Source organism: Pinus tabuliformis, chromosome 5_1 (assembly GCF_031772625.1).
Source record: "Pinus tabuliformis cultivar Carrire ecotype Pingquan chromosome 5_1, CPIR1, whole genome shotgun sequence".
Taxonomy (NCBI): Eukaryota; Viridiplantae; Streptophyta; class Pinopsida; order Pinales; family Pinaceae; genus Pinus; species Pinus tabuliformis.
In genome coordinates, this window is record NC_142305.1 from 348,907,355 (window position 1) to 348,925,202 (window position 17,848).

The following is a 17,848-nucleotide window of genomic DNA, read 5'->3' on the forward strand; positions in this document are numbered from 1 at the left end:
TATATTTCTCCAGATCTCCAAAAAGTCCTGGACAATCATTCCAAGGTATTTGAGACTCCCAAAGGTCTCCCACCTATGCGAGATCATAATCATGCTATTCATCTGATTCCAGGAAGTGTTCCTCCAAACATCAGGCCGTACAGATATCCCTATGTCCAAAAGAGTGAAATTGAACATATGGTTGCAGAAATGCTAGAGGCTGGTATAATTCAACCAAGTCAAAGTTCTTTCTCTGCTCCAGTAGTATTGGTGCACAAGAAGGATGGATCATGGCGCATGTGTCTGGATTATAGGGAGCTCAACAAGCTCACTATTAAAGATAAGTTCCCCATTCCTGTCATTGATGAATTACTGGATGAATTGCATGGATCAATTTACTTCACCAAGTTGGATCTTCGTTCACGATATCATCAAATCAGAATGAAGACTGAAGACATTCCAAAAACATCATTTAGAACTCATGAGGGTCATTATGAATTTTTGGTCATGCCTTTTGGCCTTACCAATGCACCTTCAACATTTCAAGGTTTGATGAATTCAATTTTCAAACCATTCCTTAGAAAATTTGTGTTAGTATTTTTTGATGATATACTAATCTACAAAAAGTCTTGGAAGGATCATGTTGAACATGTTGACAAGGTGCTACAACTATTGAAGGAGAAACAATTATATGCAAAAAGATCCAAATGTTTCTTTGGAGTCCAGGAGGTGGAATATTTGGGTCATATTGTATCTCATGAAGGAGTTAAGGTAGACCCTAACAAAATTAAAGCCATTAAGGAATGGAAAATCCCCACATCAATAAAGAATCTGCGAGGATTTCTCGGGTTGACAGGGTATTATCGCAAGTTTGTTAAAAATTATGGGAGAATAGCAGTACCTCTAACAACATTATTGAAGAAAGATGCATTTTCATGGACTCCGGAAGCAACAAAGGCCTTTGAACATCTTAAAGAGGCAATGTGCCAAGCACCGGTCTTAGCTACACCGGACTTCACAAATACCTTTATTGTGGAATGTGATGCTTCAAGAAATGGAATTGGTGTTGTTCTAATGCAAGATGAAAGACCCATTGCTTTTGAAAGTCGTCCAATCAAGGGAAAGTTTTTAAGCAAAGCTATTTATGAGAAGGAAATGTTGGCAATACTCCATGCACTTAAGAAATGGCGACCCTACCTAATGGGTAGACACTTCAAGGTAAAAACGGATCATGATAGCCTTAAATAATTTTTACAACAAAGATTATCCTCTGAAGAGCAACAAAAGTGGGTCACAAAGATGTCGGGTTATGACTTTGAAATCATCTACAAAAAAGGGAAGAAAAATGTGGTGGCAGATGCACTCTCAAGAAAGGATGAGGATGTGGAAGCATTGTTGTGTGCCATTTCTATTATCCAACCAGATTGGATAAACGAAGCAAGGGAGGAATGGAAGAATGACGAAGAAGTGTGAGCACTTATTTGAAAGTTACAACAAGATTCCAGTACGTCTGGGACATTTAGCTGGCAAAATGATTCGTTATGGCACAAAGGTCGCTTATACCTCTGTAAGAATTCCCAGCTAAAACAAAAGATTCTTATGGAATTGCACACTTCTCCCTTAGGAGGGTACTCAGGATTTTTAAAAACTTACCACACGGTTAAGAAGGAATTTTTTTGGGATGGCCTTAAATCATATATTCAAAAGTTTGTGGCTGAATGTTTGGTTTGCCAACAAAATAAAGTTGAAACAATTAAGACACCGGGTCTATTACAACCTTTATCCATTCGAAGCCAACGTTGGGAGGAGGTTTCAATGGATTTTATCACAGGTTTACCCAAGTCTGAGGGAAAGAGTGTCATCATGGTGGTAATTGATAGACTTACCAAGTATGCACACTTTTGTGCATTATCACATCCATTTAAAGCCAGTACAGTTTCTACTGCATTTATGGAAATAATTCAAAAGCTACATGGAAACCCAAAGATTATTGTAAGTGACAGAGATCCCATTTTCACTGGAAATTTTTGGACAAAATTATTTTCTTGTCTTGGTACCCAGTTAGCTCATAGTTCATCTTATCATCCTCAATTTTATGGGCAAACTAAGATAGTAAACAAATGTTTGGAAGGATATCTTCGTTGCTTTGTATCTGATAAACAGACACAATGGGTCAAATGGTTGCCTCTGGCTGAATGGTGGTATAACACTTCCTTCCATACAGCAACAAAAATGACCCCATTTATGGCACTTTATGGGTATCAACCACCATCCATCACATCATATTTAAGAGAAAATTCTAAGGTTCAGGCAATGGATCATCACATCGAACATCAACAACAAGTCCTCCAACTCTTAAAGGATAACCTGGTGTTGGCACAGAATAGAATGAAACAACAGGCAGATCAACATCGCAGTGAAAGAAGTTTTGATGTAGGTGATTCGGTATTCCTACGGCTACAACCATATAAGAAAATGTCCCTCAAGCAAGCTAAGAAGGATAATAAATTATCACCAAAGTATTATGGTCCGTACAAGGGGTTGCAAAATATTGGTACTATGGCATACAAATTGGAGCTTCCTGCAGCTTCTCGATTGCACCCAGTTTTCCATGTTTCATGTTTAAAGAAGGTTATAGGCGACAAGCTCCCAGTTCAAATAATATTGCCAGAACTTGACGAGGAAGGAAAAGTTATATTGGAACCAGAAGCAGTCACAGAAACAAGAACTCGACAGCTACGAAATCGTTCAATTTCAGAGTATCTTATCAAGTGGAAGAACTTATCCGCTGAAGATTCCACATGGGAGGATGAGAATTTTATGCAGAAGTATCCAGAACTACTCAAGCGTTGAGGACAACACTTTTTGAAGGAGAGGGGCATGTTGGGTCCCTATAACACTAGTGATTACCCCATTACTATTGTAGTTATACCCCTTATTAATATTGTTGTGCCCCTATTGCCCCCATATTGTTATTACTGTGCCCCATAGAATCCCTCTATTGTTTTTTTTGTGGCTTTATATTATTATTGTTAGGTCGGCTTGATTATATTGTGACTCCTTAGACTCCTATATATAGAAAGGAGGTTTTGTCATTTGAATCATCCAAGAATTGTTCATTTATGTAATGTAAAGGAGGTTGCCCCCCGAAGAGGCTGAATTCTAAGGCGTTGATCTATCTTTTCTATCTTTTCTTGAGCTGGTTTCATAACAGAGTCAACCAACCAGACTTTCATTTAATTCTCTAAAATCTCTCACTTTAATCCAACTTCTGAATGTTGTTATATAAATGATCGAACAGACACTAACTGTGGCAGCAAACTATCTTGAGGCATTATCTGGGCAGCGAATCATCCTTGAGACATTATCTGAGGCATTGGCCTATCTCTAAGGCATTATCTATAGAAGCACATTAAATCCGAGGCTTCACTGTGGTAGCAATATGTCTATGAAGCAATTCTGAGATAGAAAGATACCTCTGAGGCATTGTTGATGACAAGAAATCATCCTTGAGGTATCCATTGTGGCAGTGAACCACCTATAAGGGATTATTTGTGGCAATGAATCACCCCTAAGGTTTTTATGTGGCAGCAAATCATCTTGAGGTATGGTCTGGGGTTTTGAGGTAAGCAAGGTCTGGTTTGGAGTTGATTGTGGTTGCAATGAGATTGTGAAGTAATGTTTATAGGCAGCAAGGAGATATTCTACAGAGATGACTTTTCATTATGTGACAACAATTTAAGACAGTGAATTACCCTTTGTAATACAATCCAGAGAACTCCTCAATGAAATTAGTATTACATGCATAGAAGTTTAAACCAACATATTTTAGAATAATTTTATGGTTTTACACGTTGTCATATATTTCAACATTTATTTATGTAATGATCCTAACTAGTGTCCACAAACGTTTCTTCGCAGATTTCTATTACATTATTCTATACAAAATGGCAGACCAGGTATTTATGTTACTTTTGGTATTTGTATTATTTATGTTGTTGATTTAGTTAGAGGTTGGATTTGTTTTTAGAAATAACTTTAAAATGATACTTCAAAAGTTTGTTTGTGACTACTTAAATGCTTGTTGGAACACTCTGATAAGCTTGCCTCAAAGTGTTGGACAGATCTTCAATGCTCACTCAACACATATTTGGTGTTACCGATTCTATTTTCTTATCGGTTTTTTGATCATGGTTTTCTTATTTTTATGTTATTATTGTTTTTTTAAAAATCTACCCATGGGTGTTACCGATGCTACTATGGGGGATTCAATGATATTCACTACTTTTATGGAAATGTTAGCAAATGCACGAGGGCAAGACGTTGCTATGATGATGCATGAGGTAAGCTTGAATATTGTCTTTTATATGTTCAATTATCTTATATTCCTTATTGTATTATGCTAATTTATGTTTGTGGAATGCAGGCAATCGCTAAAGTCATTCCAACCCCTATAACACCTTATAAAACATCTAAGGTAATGATAGTGGTAAAACTTGATCAATATTTTTGTGCATTTAGTTAACTTATTTCACTATATATATTTATTAATATTTGTGTTTTTACTAAGCGTGCATTTTGTTGGCATGCAGGATTTATTTATGCCCCTCAATACAACCAATATTGGCATGCAGGGATCATTAATGCCCCCATATACATCTAATGTTATGCAAGATGTAAGATTTAACCATTTATTTATGTGAGTTTGATTATGTTATTTGTTGAGAAATCTAGGGCATATATTTAATAAAGTTTTTGCACAACGACTCCATGATTTATGAGGTGTTACGAAGAGCTACATCATGCCTTCAAATGGATCACCCCATCCATTTTTTTCTTCTTGTACATACAATACTATTTTAACAAGTAACCCAAGCAATATGTTATTCCAAAACATGATGTCAAGTTACCTTTTTAGGGTTTTTATGTAATCAAGAGGCCTTTTTAGGGTTTCTTAAATTCAAACCTTAGATCATACTCTTTTCCCTTTATGTCATTCTAGAGTTTATCCCATGCCCTAGAAATCAAATCATAGGGAACAAATACCTTAAGATTAAGGCTTATAAATACTAGGGTATTTCTTAAAATATAAACCCATAAATTCAACCCCACTACATCTTATGATGGACCCTTTAAAAGAAAATTATTATACATACCTCATGGAAACCTATCTGTACTGATTAGTATTTTGGTTGCCATGATTATTTGCAACTTTACTATACATTTCATTGATCATTTGCCACCTTCATGACCTTCTTTTAATGAGTCTTCCGAGATATTTTCATTCTATAATGGGACTTGCTTCTTCATGTGTTCATGAAACCCATGCCTCGGTCATAACAAAAATAATCTTCTTTTTCCTTTTTTTCCATAAATTATATAGAATTGTGATTAGATATGTCATTATGAAGACCGAACCTACTTACATATTCCAACATTTTTCATCTGTTATTCCATCTTATTATTTATATTTGTGCCGTGCAGGATGTTTCTAGGGTGACTCCAACAAGTATACAATCTGTTGGTACAAAGGGTCATGTCATGCCATCTACACCTAGACCAAAACCCCATAACATGCCTTCTACATCAAATGTGGGTCTAGTCAACATTCTCCCACCAAGACCAGAACAAGTTTCTTTGAGGAGTCTTATAGACTCACAAACAAGAATGTTAAGGCTCCTACCAGATATTCCTACAAATGTTCAAATCAGACAAGAAATATTTGAACAAATTCAGTTATGGGAAATGTCATTGTTGGAGAGTGTAGCTCCTGCAAGAGATCAACAGGTAAAACTATTTTATTTTTTTTATAATTTCATTTGTTATGTTTAAGATCATTATTTTAGATATGAAAAATAGTTTCATATTTTGGTTGGGTTCTTAATAGTTCCATAATTTCATTGTAAATGCAGGAAGTAAGTGACACAGTGCCTAATGTATCTATAAGGGAACCTTCCTCAATCCCAAAGACTACAACAATATCATCGGTGACCATAAAAGGAATACAAGAAGTTACAATCTTGCTCACTTCAGAAGGAAATGTCTTGAAGGATGAAACAGGGCTGAAATTTTATCACTTTATTTTTCGTCGTGCAGAACAATTAATTGGAAATACCATCCAAATGGATTGGAGGAAACAAGCCAATCCCAAAAAAGAGGAACTATTTAAAGATGTATTAATAGCATTTGGTAACCCTGGATTTGATAAGGAACTTATTTTACAGATTGTAAGTAAATACATGCACTCAAAGAGGTCCAATTTAAGGACAAAGTTGACAAAAAACTTGATGTATCCACGTCCATCTTGGATCACAGACCAAGTGACGTGGGATGAACTTATGAAAGATGTCAAGTTTAAGAGGAAAGTCCTCAGAAATCTAAACTATATGCCATCTGCACAAGGAGGAGCTAAGAGACACCTACGAGATACAAGAAAAGCAACCCAAGCTAGGGTGTCAAAAATTGGATCTCACAAATTAGGCTCTGGTGGATATAATAGTATTCGTGGTGGTATGGTAAGTGATATTTCCATCTATTATATTTTCTATGTTAGGCAAAGTAACCATGGTCACGTTGAGTTAATTGTATCTTATTAGTTATTTTACCTTATAGATATGATTATCTTTGTTAATGTAGGTTCACCAGTTTCAAAAGGAAGCTTCAGAGGAAGACCTAAAATACGCTATATTACATGGTTCCCAAGGTCTTCACCAACACATGATAAATCGAGGGGAAAAAATAATTACTGGTTATGGATCGAAGGTTAGTTGTTTATAATATTATATGAATAATGCAATAAATCAATTGGAGGTTTTAATGTTATTATAACAAGTTAAAGTGTGTTGTGTATAGGAATCAGGTGAAACATCTGGGAGTGAGCATGGGGAGGAGATACAAGCACATGATGATTTGCTTGTTGCACAAAATCATCCAATAGTCATTCCTGAACCTTGGCAGGAAACCGTTGTTTAATTTCAGCGAATGGGAGACAGAAATAATGAGGAGGGTGTTCAATGTGATGAGCATTCCACACCCACAATTAATGTATCACCTCCCAAAAAGAGGACAAAAAAGATTGATATGTGTTAAATTTTAATAACTTGAACATGCATCGTTTTAGCTTCTAAGGAGCGCACTAGGTTGTGAGGGTCCAAACATAAACTAATTATGTGTGCAACAAAGCAAATTTTGAAGATACTTTGTTTTTTTTATGAGTACTTACATAGTATCAGCATCACTAAGATTGTCGCAGGTCCTAACTTGTATTATTTGTTTGATTATAATCAATTTTATATGCTTATATTTGTGTTGTATGTAGATGACCTGGTCCTAAAAGTTAGTTAAAAAAACTCTATCCCATGTGCAAGAAGAAACTAGCAAGTAAATTTGACATGAAGGACATATACCTCATGTGTTATTTCTTGGTTTTGGAGATTTGGCTGAGTTGAGGTGAGGTGGTCCTCGAATAGGGGTAAGTAAGCAATTGAGATTCTGAAGAAGTTTCAGATAATGGACAATAAACCATAGGCTACTTTTATGATACATATTTTGAACTTATCAGTAGATTAAGATTCAAATTTGGTTGATTCGTCAGCATACAAAAAGTATATAGGTTCCCTAACATATCTGGTAGAATTTAGCAGTCAAATTGTTGTGTGCATTAGATCCCTTGTCTCACAAACAAGTGGGGCTCAGACACCAATTTATTTTCCACCTTGGATGCTAATATATGGTTGAGCTAAGGTTGCTGCAAATATGCTCCATGGTCTGAGGTATGTGAGGTACTTAAATGGCACACTGGCACAGTGCTTTGAGCTGCTACATGCTTTAGTGGATTTTGATAGGGCTAGAGATGCAAGTGGCAGGAAGAGTGATTCACGGTTTTATTTCAGCTAGGGTTCAAATATAATATCTTCGTTAGGATGGGATACCCATGGGTGCAAGTTGAATAAGTCACTTTTGGGCTAAAGTAGCCTCTTGTGCTTCATACTCATGGATTTATGAGTACTTACATATTATGAGCATCACTAAGACCGTTGCAGGTCCTAAATTTTATTATTTGTTTGATTATGATAAATTTGATATGCTTATATTTGTGTTGTATGTATATTACATGGTCCTAACAGTTATTTTAAAAAAATCTATCCCATGGTGCAATAAGAAACTGGCAAGTGAAGTTGACATGTATTATTTCTTGGTCCTGGAGGTTTGGCTGAGTTGAGGTGTGCTGGTCCGCGAACACTGGTAAGTAAGCAATTGAGATTCTGAAGAAGTTTCAGATAATGGACAATAAACCCTAGCCTAATTTTATGATACATATTTTTAGGTTTTCAGTAGATTCAGATTCATATTTGGTTGATTCTTCAATGTACAAAAAGTAGATAGGTTCCCTAACATGTATGGTAGACTTTAGCAGTCAAATTGCTATGTGGATGAGATCCCAATACACTGTCCTAGTCATCCCAACTGTATAATGTACAGTTGTAGCATTGTAACAGTAACATAGGCACCAGAAGCTATGCTACTAGAAATGATTAAAAGTAAAGTAGGATGCTAAGACCTTAATGTCTTTGCATGTCAAACACTATGTAATAAATATTCAGTTTTGCACATGGAGTTCATAGGTTCAAGGGTAAAACATTGAGATCTGTGGCCAGCCCTAATAGATTCAAGGTTTTTTGCTTCTGGACTGTAACATTATCTAAGAAATATTTTGTTTGCTCATTGAGTCTGTTGATTCAAATTTAAAATCAATATTATCTAATAAATAGTTTCTTTTCAGCAAGAGCTAATAGATTCAAGGTTAAAACATTCAGGTCTGCAACTAGAGTTAATAACTTAATAGATACATCTTCAAGGTTAGGATATCTTTTTTGTTTGGCCTGGGAAACACTATCTAATAAATATTCAGTTTGAAATAATAGTCTTTGGACAATCAAGTATTATTTAATAAATATTTTGAGTCTTTTCAAAAACCTAGCGATCATATATTCACTTTTAAAACATTAAAATAGCAATTTTTGTCTTGTCAAAATATCATATAATTGGTACTAGAGAATAATAGATTCAAATTTTTGAATATCAGGTTTAAACACAGTTATTATTTTATTCTGGTTAACCAAAATAGATCTGGTGAAAATGGATCTATTATTTATGGTAGTTCTTTAAATTTGGTATCTCAGTGAACTTTGCACCCAGCTTAAAAATAGATTGATAAAGATGGATATAATGCTGGTTGGTATTGGTAATGGGAGTTTATTCATAGTTTTTCTTATAATTTGGTATCTCTTTGAGGTTTGCAACTGGTTGATGGATAGATCGTAGTTCAGTTCGATCTACTCTAATTTTCATCTGGCTTTAATACGTCATGGATGGCTTTAATACATCATGGATTTTTGTGGACTTTAATGGTTAAGAAAATTCTATCATAGTGTATTAGGTTAAGATGGTTTATTTATTTATTTTCTCCTGTCTTTTGCTTAAGTTGATATATTCTTTGAGATTAAGATGCTTTTTTAATAGGTTTGATGAAGATTAATGTATTCTAGTTTACTAGGTTAATATTTTTTGTTTTAGTAATTTCTTTGTTCTCATCATCTTAAAGATAACATCAAGTTAAGATGAATCATTTTAGGTCTAAATGTTTTTGGTTTTAGGTTTAGTTAAGATTAGCCTCTTCTAGCTTGTGAGGTTAATTTTTTTTGTTTTACTTTTTTAGTTGTTTTTACCTAAGGTGATAAACTCTTGAACCGAGATTTTTTTGTCAGTTTTTTTAAACACTGACTTTTAAGCATTGAGGTGTGATATTTTCGAGGTTTAGATAGCTTTTTACTATTTTTAGGTTAGATTAAATGAAATTTATATTCTTACGGATTAGATAGATTTGTACATTCTTATGTTAGATTAAATGGAACTATGTTGGATTCTACTAGGTTATTTACAGTTGTTTTAAGATAATGGTCAATAAGTTGAATAAATAATAATTTTTGTTTTTGTATTGGTGATCTCACTTGGGATAGTGATTGATATTCCTGGAGCCACAGATGCAGCTCAAGGCCAACTAGCCTTTTCACTTGGTGGACTGTGTGGATTACATAGTACTTGGCCTTCGTTCCTTCTATTTTTAATAGTTTAAAATGCTGTTTAATTTCATTATTTTATCTCAGTGGTTGAGTTTACAAGTTTTTGCAGGGCATGAAATAGATGTGCTGTGATTTGTGACATGATGTACTTTTTATCCCATTAACTATTTTGGTCATCTTTTTTTCGCATGCTTTGTAATACGAAGTAATTTTCCTGTCTATCAGCAAAAATCATGAGGTTTGATGCGTGCAAAGGAGTATGCTTCTGGATATCCTTGCAAAAGAATTGGCTCTAGGAACGATCATATTCAATGCTAAAGTTGTTTCCATTCAACGGTCTACATATTCTTCTTTAACTATAGTAAAATTGGGAGATGGAACGCTTATCAAAGCTAAGGTAGCATCTTAAATCCAAACTTCTGACTCCCATTTGAAGTAGTAAAACTTGGGTGTAATTCTGACAAATTACCTGGCAGTTACGCTACAATAAGCCTTCTGAAGCTGAAGCTAAATAATTACATATGCTTGGAATGTAACAATATGACAGAGTGCTGAGCCCCTCTAGAGACATCCTTCTATAGACTTTGATTCTCAAATGATATTTGAGGCATCCCTGTTCTCCTATGTTTTTTACATATTTTCTATGGAATGGGGATGAGAACAGGAATGCCATAAATATCATTTGATGCATCTCCAGTTTTGTGGGAATGGCTCATTGGATGTCTCTAGGACATCCCCTACATGAAGGGACCATTCTTAGGATATTCCCAACAAGAAAGGCACTAGTCTACCATTCCTGAAATTTGGTTCTATGTTGGAGCCATTGGTGAAATTCATTTGCTTGCCAATTCTTGCTGGAAGATAAAGTCATTAACCTTTGGCCCATTACAATGTCAACCTGCAAAGACAATTAAAGCATTGGATAAAGATGCACCGTTTATACTACAACAAACCTTTCATAGGTTGTTTGAGACAAATAAAATGCAAGCTGAGTTGAGTTCACTGTTATATATCCATAAATATAAGTTCCTCCTCAAGTGTACATTGTATATATTTAGGCCGATAGGCCTTCCTATGCATCAACAATCATCAACACTTTTACCTTCCTTCGTTGGATCAAGTGAGACACTTTCAACCATTGATTTGAAGTGTGACTACTTTTTCCAAATATCCTTACTGCTTTTTCCCATTCTTTTATGTTACTCTTGAAGATATTTTTACTGCTTTTGCCATGCGAGTTGTTGTTGTTGTTCTTCCTTACATTTTACTATCCAAACAATTAAAATAATAATGTGTAATAATGCCACTTATTTTGATCCCACGGTGAGCTTTACCCTCCCTAACTACCAACTGCTATCAACATGGGTGAGGAGTTAGATGTCAAACCTTCTAGTCTTTTGCACATGGACACCAGGACATGTACCCTTCCTAAAGTGACTCTAAGCTGCATCAGAAACCTGAGCATTGATATATAAATGGTGTAAATCCATTGCAGGAAATTACAGAAGATTATAATTGGTGATACATCCAAGCTAAGAATGGAAGAGATTAATGGTGATAACACAGTAAGGAGGAGCTGATTCCTCCAAGTTTCATGTTTGGGATAGCAACTTCTACTTATCACGTACTGGTAATTCTTAGTTGCAATCTATATTCTCTCTGCTTCTCAAGGTATTTAAATTACAGTCAAGAAAATGCAATGAGTAAAGGTCCTGCCATGCCAAATCAACGCGTAACGTTGTTGTCTGCATTTATGATTAATGCAGTGTGAAGGAGATGCCAATGAAGGTGGAAAAGGCCCAAGCATCTGGTACTCATTTTCACGAACACCAGGTCAGATTGTTTTTCTTCTTTGGGTTCACAGTTTGAGGAATCTCATTATCAGGACATCTATGTTGATGTGTGTTGTTTACTTTTCAATGCAGGCAAAATTCTTGGTGGAAGCAATGGTGATGTAGCAGTGGATCAGCTAATAAGCCTCCCATAAATGGATTGATCTTCTTCCATCGAATAGAAGAGCTAACCGTGGCCTAGTAAAAAAAATGGTTTAGAATTCCAGGGCTCCTAATATGGTAGTTGTTAATGATATTGGGATTAGGTTAAATTCTTTTTATCTCATTCATAAATGAGAAAACATTATATAATTTTTCATATATCCTGCAGGAAGATGTAAAACTGATGAAAGATATGGGAGTGGATACCTACAGATTCTTGATTTTTTGGCCTCATATATTTCCAAGTAAGCTCCAACAGAGAAAATTAATCACCAAACGCATTCACAGTTCTTAATGTCTAGCAAATTTTATTAATTCTCACAGATGAATTTGATATCTATGATGTCACCAAATGTGTATAAATTATTGCAGAGGGAAAAGGAGAGATCAGTGAGGAAGAAGTAGACTATTACAGTAATCTCATCAATGAACTCCTCCAGAATGTTTATATCCAATATTCTCACTTATTGTAGCTTGATTGATCTCACATGTAATGTAGCCTACTTATTAGGTTCTGAACATCTCTATCTCTGAACGGTGCTGATGGCAAGAATCCAATCGCCTATCACTTTGTTTCACTGGGATACTCCCCAGTCTCTCGAGGATGAATATGGAGGATTTCTGAGTCCAAACATAGTGTATGATTAGGATTTCCCCATTAGCAAAACTTAAGTTTCTGTAATTTGATATTCTGGGAGAAATGGTGATGTAGCAGTGGATCAGTATCATCATTATAAGGTATTAGATAATTTTGAAATGGGAGTTAAGTTAAGGTAACGATTTAAGGTTATCTATGAGGTAAAGGTTGGGGTTCAGGTTTTTTTTGCTGGTTTACTAGTTACTGGTTTCAATTTCATGGGAGGAGTTGAGGATGGAATTTATTTCATGGGCAGTTGGGCAACTTGGAACCTCACACAATTGGCAGCAGGAACCTCACACAATCCTAATACAATCCTAATAAGTCTCCCATAAATGGATTGATTTTCTTCCATCGAATAGAAGAGCTAACCGTGGCCTAGTAAAAAAAAAAATGGTTTAGAATTCCAGGGCTCCTAATATGGTAGTTGTTAATGATATTGGGATTAGGTTAAATTCTTTGTATCTCATTAATAAATGAGAAAACATTATATAATTTTTCATATATCTTGCAAGAAGAGGTAAAACTGATGAAAGATATGGGAGTGGATACCTACAGATTCTCGATTTCGTGGCCTCGTATATTTCCAAGTAAGCTCCAACAAAGAAAATTAGTCACCAAAAGCATTCACAGTTCTCAATGTACATCAAATTTTATTAATTCTCACAGATGAATTTGATATCCATGATGTCCATTAACCAAATGTGTATAAATTATTGCAGAGGGAAAGGGAGAGATCAAAGAGGAAGGAGTAGACTATTACAATAACCTCATCAATGAACTCCTCCAGAATGGTTATATCCAATATTCTCACTTACTGTAGCTTGATTGATCTCACATGTAATGTAGCCTATTTATTAGGTTCTGATCATCTCTTTCTCTGAACGGTGCTGATTGCAGGAATCCAAGCGTATGTCACTTTGTTTCACTAGGATACTCCCCAGTGTCTGGAGGCTGAATATGGAGGATTTCTGAGTCCAAACATAGTGTATGATTAGGATTTCCCCATTAGAAAAACTTAAGTTTTTTTACTTTGATATTCATGCTGTACGGATCATTCCTTTTTATGTTATAATGATATCATGATGCAGGACTGATTTCACTGCCTATGCAGAAGCATGTTTCTAATTATTTGGTGATCAGGTTAAATAGTGGATAACATTCAACAAACCTTTTATATATTGTAACCTAGGATATGATGTCGGAATTCTTGCTCCTGGCCTCTGTGGTTTTCAGAGACCTGATGTAGATGAAATGTACGCAACGGGCCATTACATGCTTCTCGCACATGCAGCTGCTGTGGAAGTATATAGGAGAAAATACAAGGTAGAGTAGTTATTCTACACACAAAAGTCTAAGAGAATTGAAGCTAACATCAGCTTTCATGATTGTTTTTTCAATTGGTCAGCATGTAGATTTATGTCAAAAGACCCCAGAGCACATAAAAATGTTGATTTATGTACAAATGGATTTACAGTGGTTAAGCTATAAACATTATGGCAATGGGAAGTGCTCTGTTTTAGGGTTTGATCTTCAGATATATAGTTGGCTGACATACATTCATGGTAGGAGATGCAATAGAGGATGCAGTTACCAGGCTTACTGCATAAAAGGGCTACTATATCTGGGATCCATTAGGCCCTAACTTATGAGGCAATAGGATACCCAATTAACTCGAACCTTAGCGTACTGATGATGATTTTACAATTTCCCATCGCATTATTGTAATGGGGCGACCTTTTGGCCCTGTTTTGGACAGCTTTTCTAGTTGATTTTGCTCAAAATCTGTTGGAATATTAGGAAAATTGTAATTTAAAGTTATCAAGTCCCACAATTCATATACCTTGGGAAAACCTTGGGGTTTTCCAACGTGCTGAATCCATATCTGCATTCAAAAATACAATTTAAACAAGAGAACATTGTGATTTCACCATGAACTTTATAGAATAGGATAACTAGAAGAATATAATGATTAGCTTCTTTCCAAATTTGTTTTCATTGGAATCTTGCTATCCAATCTATGCTGAAATTTATTGCAATGGTAGATTCTGATTATATGAATACAACAATTCTAAAAACGCTACTATATTGGGATTATGATTTACCATGTGAATTCGATATGTGCTATTTCATGATGCAAATGGAATGTTTACCCAGTTTTCACAAAAATCCCTTATCCTACTCCTTCCGTAATATCTTCCCAATTTGATGGTAGAATTTTTATTTGATATATGAAATAAAAACCTATCATCCTCCTCCTACATGATAGTTGTGAATGATGATAATTAGGCCACTTGAGCATTCTCATTATCTTAGTTGTCACTAAAATTGTACATCTATAATGGGTCTCGAAGAGAAATGCATACAGAGACCAATAAGCCTGGCATCTGTTAAGTAGCCCTGCCCCTTAGGCATCCCCATATAAGTTGTATTATTGGAAGATTGAGATATTCACACTATCAACTAAAACAGTTACAAAATGGCTTTTGATCCTTCTCAACATTGGATAGCTCCAAAGTTGGTATAAATCTAAGTAAGTATTTTTTACTTAGCAGTGTTCTAACTATACTTGAAATGGTTGTGCAATGTGCATTTAAAAAGTTCATTAAGTTTTCATTACTAGCTTCTCAGTTTTAGCTATGTTTTTGTTGCACTCACAAAGAGACATTTGTGTTGTGAAAATATTTGCAAGTTGAGCAAAAGGGTTGTATAGGGCTTACATTAGTCTGCAACTGGACTTATCCTTATTCGTCATCTCAGGATGACCAAAATTCAGTGCAGAGAGTGATTGATTTCATGCTTGGATGGCATTACTTGTCTCAGGTTTTGGATCCTTACAATTTAATATAAGATTCTTTTGTGGTCAGTTGCTTTTATGGCTTTTGTTAGGTGCATAAATTTTCTATCATCATATTTGCTTATTTTCCTACAGTACTCTGTTCCACTATGACTTTTTGTATGGCAGGTTTATCGATCCAGTAACGTTAGGGGACTACCCATTTACGATGAGAGATAGGCTCGGTGATCATTCGTTAAATTTCACTGAGCAAGAATCTGAACAGTTAAAAGGATCCTTCGACTTCCTCGGAATGAATTATTATACAAGTCAGTACGAAATTAATTATTTAGACCCAACCAAGGCGAACTCTAGATGGAACAGGGACAGTGGAGCCAATTTCATCTGTAAGGCCTCGTCATTTACTATCATTCTGTTCACATGTAACAAACTAAGGATCAAATCCAGTAGTATATCCAGGAAGTTCTTGCTACTTACTAACATTTGATTTTCATTTGACTTCACTTCTATAGCAGAGCACAGTGGGGTGCCAATAGGAGTCAAGGTATGCTAAAATATTTAGAACAAAACTTACACACAAATATTGATATTCAAGCTTAAAATTGAGCTCAAATTATGTAGTTTAATTTAAAAGCTAAAGCCACAGATGCTAATATATATCTATAACATTTGCATAGGCATCCTTTTGGATTTATGTGTATGCACCAGGGCTAAGGGATTTGCTAATCTACATAAAGCAATGGTATAACAATCCACCTATAGTTATAACAGAAAATGGTAAGTAAATCACATTACCGATTTTCATTTCATTTTGGTTTCAATAGATGGAGACATAACGCTAAAATTTGGTTGCAGGAGTGAATGAATTCTCTATGGAAAACTCTGAACCATCGCTTGATGAAGCACTGAATGATACATGGCATATAAATTACTGTTTAGAGCATCTGCACTACATACTTCAAGCTATAAGGTACTCAAGAAGCACTGTAACATTCATAATCTATTTCATTCCATTATTTTATATACTGTAATCGGACACAGAAGAGCAGATGAGTATAAATATTTATACAGAAAAAGCGCATACGAGTATAAATCTTTATAGTGCACAGTACCTATGGTGTGCTATTGGATACAAGTGCAGTTTTAATTATTGCTTTTTCCAAAGCAGAGAAGGGAAAATCCAAAAGCTATAATATCATGTTTTGTAGGGAAGGTGCAAATTTCTGTGGATTCTTTTCTTGGTCACTTATGGATAACTTTGAATGGGGATTTCGTTATACATCTCGATTTGGTTTTATTTATATTGATTATAAAGATGGTTTGAAGAGATACCCTAAAGCATCTGCACATTGGTATAAAAGGTTCTTGTTGGAATGATCAAAACCTCGTGTCATACGCCATTGAGCTTAGTGATTCAACCAGGGAGAGTCTAGAAAAATGTTCAGACCAAATTTATAACTGGTTAAAAAGGACATGTTTATGGATTGAAATTTAAGGAAAATATGGGTTTACTGTAGCATATGAATCGGATGCATCCAAGCATTGAAATTTCAGAAGTTGGGTTTATTGTGCATATGAAATTGCATGTGTTCATGCTTTTGAAATTTTACTCAGAGAAAAGGAAAGATGGATTTGGTATTTCATATGAATGAGATGCATTCTTCATATATGCTTGGCCATCTATAGAGGTTTCTTAATTTTGGGTAATTAACTTAACCTCTTGATTTTGGGTAATTAACTTATTCTAAAATGAAATAAGACATTCAATGTGTTCTTTGTAATATAGATATAAACAAAACATCTAAAGAAAAGTAATTGCACAATGATCCAGTCCAAGAAAACAAGGTTTTCCACAAACCAATTAACTCTTCTAGAAAAATTCAACAATTCCAATTTAATAATCCTATCGGCCTCTCTTTGTACCTTTTGGGACAATTGCTAGTATAACCACTAACATAATTATGGTATGATCTGGTGAGAAGCCTTCATTAATTGAATTACATTATGCTATATGGAATTGTCTTGATTTACTATCGAGTACTCACAAGTCTGTTTAAGGTTAAAAAAATAGTAAACTGCATTCAAATGCATGCTAGTCACATTATTTTCTGCTAGACAATTGTATTACAGATAAGTAGGCATTGTGCTACTGGACAATTGTTCAACTTATGAATAATTACAGGTAACCAAAAAATTTGGTTTCTTTGGTAGAGAACTATTTAGCAGAAAATGAAAATAGATTGTTAGTCTTTGCTTTCAGCGAGGACTAACATCCTTTGTGTTTTCTTCGATCTTCAAGACAAACTATTTCCACTGTTAAAACTTAAATAGATATAAGATAGAGGGTAGGCAATATTTA

General features: G+C 34.9%; 1 protein-coding gene and 1 pseudogene across 1 annotated transcript in view; both read left to right on the forward strand.

Moving 5' to 3' along the window:
• The window catches only part of LOC149164892 (xyloglucan endotransglucosylase protein 7-like), a 104,950-nt gene that overhangs the window by 73,416 nt on the left and 13,686 nt on the right, over positions 1-17,848 (forward strand). The window lies entirely within an intron of this gene.
• LOC149164893 (beta-glucosidase 12-like) lies at positions 11,600-16,866 on the forward strand (annotated as a pseudogene).